The sequence below is a fragment of the Cervus elaphus genome, chromosome 23, assembly GCF_910594005.1.
Source record: "Cervus elaphus chromosome 23, mCerEla1.1, whole genome shotgun sequence".
Taxonomy (NCBI): Eukaryota; Metazoa; Chordata; class Mammalia; order Artiodactyla; family Cervidae; genus Cervus; species Cervus elaphus.
This window is the reverse complement of record NC_057837.1, coordinates 16,569,043-16,572,089: the sequence shown is the minus strand read 5'-3', so window position 1 is coordinate 16,572,089 and position 3,047 is coordinate 16,569,043.

The window sequence follows — 3,047 nt, the reverse complement described above, 5'->3', positions numbered from 1 at the left end:
GGCTGGACTTGAATAGCTGGACCTTAGATCAGTCATAGGAAGCACCTTCCTGGCACGATGCCCAGGGGCAGAGATGCATAAGACAGAGCATTGGTGAGCAGACCAGCTCCTGGATGATGGACCCCAAGGAGAAGCAGGAGGGAGGGCTGGATGCTGAGAACAGGGAAAGCTGGGCAAAGAGATTTGACATTTTGTGATGAGCCACAAGGAGACAGGGAGTGGTCCAAAGACAGCTTATTTTAGAAGAGACATGGAGCTTCGTTACACAAGCTGGCCTTCAAAGTAGAGTCAGAGAAGGTCAGAGCCATCTGCCTCTAAGTTATTACACAAGAGAAAGTCAGAAAAAGGTGTAGTAGTACTGGGGTCACCTCAAAGAGATTTTGAAAGAAGCAACTGAATTTCTTCCAATTTTTATTATGAAAAAATTTCAAACATACAGAAACATTTGAAATATAGTGTATTATACATATATATGTATACACACATTGCCTGGACTCAGCAACTGAAGCAACACAATTAAAAAAAAATTTTTTTTGTTTTATTTTTAATTGAAGGATAATTACTTTACAATATTGTGATGATTTCTGCCATATATCAACGTGAATCATCCACAGGCATACACATATCCCCTCCCTCATAGACCTCCTTCCCACCTCCCTCCCCATCCCACCCCTCTAGGAAACAACAGAATTTTAAGTGGGTTTTATTTCATTTACCAAGAGCCAACGAATGGGTTACAGTAGGGACACTGTATACACAGAATAATATTTTTCCAATTGTTGCAATAAGACCTTCGGTTCAATATACGATCACATTGCCTCATTATAATTTCAATGCGTCAAGACTATAATACCACTTTTAGGAAACTTAGTTCTTGAATATGAACCTCTATGTGAAATCACAATTCATTAAATTAATGAGGAAGGCAATGTGATGTTGTTTGGTTCAGCGCATCTGTGATTGTAATCTCTGCCAGCAAAATATTTTTTAAATGTTCCTGTTAGCTGGGTTGAGATGGAAAATATTGTTTTGTTCCCCTCTAAAGAAAATAAAAGCTTGTGCAGTTATTTTTTATGCCAAACATTCTCTGAGGATAAAGGGCTCATTCATGCTTCAGTATTTTCACCTGTCATGTAGGAAAATGAAAAAGTAAAAGAATAAAGTATGAAGGTGAAAATACTGAGGAAAATGAGACTTAGCAACTTAACCTGGAGGGTTTTTTTGTGTGTGTTTGTTTTAAAATCAGGTTTCTTCCTTTCCCTAGTCTTCTGGTTTAGGTTGTTTTTGTTGCTGTTTATCTGTTTTTTTGTTTTGTTTTTTCCCCAGTCTTTTCATCTGAAAGGGTTACTTTCTGGGCCCGTCAATTCATAGGTCACCTTCGTCACCAGTTCTCTTGTGGGTGACTTGTTAAAGAGCCAATTCAGTACATTCGAACTAGTCTGGTGTATTTGTTCTAAAACCACAGATACTGCAGACTCACTGAGACTGAGGTTCTTTGAATTCTCTGTGTAATAAATCAAACTCCCTTGGAGGTGAGTCAAGGAAAACGGTCTGACGGTGAGTTCTCAAACTATCGAGTTACAGTGAGGACCTAGCAAGGAAGTTCCCACAGTGGTGGTTCTTAGTCCAGTGTCTTCCTCATTCTGTGGAGGGTGGGTCAGTGGTTTGGGGTACCACTGCTTCAGAATAGATTGCTGGGGCCACCTGGCTAATAGCGATGGATGGGACCATGTGTCAAACATCCAGTCAGTGCTGAGGGAGAGGGTGTAGGGCGAGAAGGACGTGGGTAATTTTGCCTCATTCCCTGGGAAGAAGCTCCATCCTTCTCAGCGATCAGCTCTATTTATTTGTCTGGCTCATGAAGACAGATGCTCTGTTCATTCCCCTCATTCTTTTTCTGCTTTTATTTTTTTAAAAATTTTATTGAAATTTTAGTTGACTTACAATGTTGTGTTAGTTTTAGGCGCACAGCAAAGTGATTCAGATAAATATATATGGATATATATTCTTTTTAAGATTCTTTTCCATTATAGGATATTACAAGATATTGATCATAGTTCCCTGTGCTACCCAGCAGGTCCTTGCTGGTTATTTATTTTATATAGAGCAGTGTGAATATTTTAATAAAAACTCCTAATTTATCCCTCCCCACCCTCTTTCCCCTTTGGTAACAAGTTTCTTTTTTGTTTCTTTTTAAAAAAGTTAATTAATTTTTGGCTGCCCTGGATCTTCACTGCGGCACACCGGCTTCTCTCTAGCCGTGGTGAGCAGAGGCTTCTCTCTAATTGTGGCTCATGGGCTTCTCATCGAGGTGGCTTCTCTTGTGGAGCGCGGGCTCTAGGGCATTGGCTGACTAGTTGTGGCTCAATAGCTTAGATGCCCTGACGCATGAGAATCTTTCCAGACCAGGCATCAAACCCATGTCCCCTGCATTGGCAGGCGGATTCTTAACCTCTGGACCACCAGGGAAGTCTGGTAACCATAAGGTTTTTTTTTTTTTTCCTCTATATTTGTAAGTTTATTTTTGTTTTGTGAGTTCATTTGCATTCCTCATTCTTTTAAAATCCATGTTTAACTTGCACAAGTAACCCGTGAAGTTGTAAGAGAAAGAATAAGAACTCATTGTAAGAGAAAATTCTATACAGATAAAGACAAAAATCCCTCTGAATTCCCCACTCCCCAACCTACTTCCTCACCTAGACGTAATTGCTAGTATCAGTTATGGTTTGGTATAAATGTCCAGACTTTCTTGTTTTCATTTGAGTGATCATATTTACATAGAGAAATATATAATTTAGTGTATGTATTTGCATGAACAATGTCATGTAGCCTTCTGCAACCCCAGATTGCAGTCAGTGATATATCTTTGAAATCTTGACATAAGGCTGTTGATGTGGTCTTTTCCATATGAATTTACTTTGTTTATTTAATTTTTTGCTGCTACAGTGTATTGCATGGATGTGCAAAGATTTAACTAGTATCTCTCATGATAGCTTTTATTTATTTATTTATTTTTCTTTTTATTTTATTTTTTTTTCATTTATTTT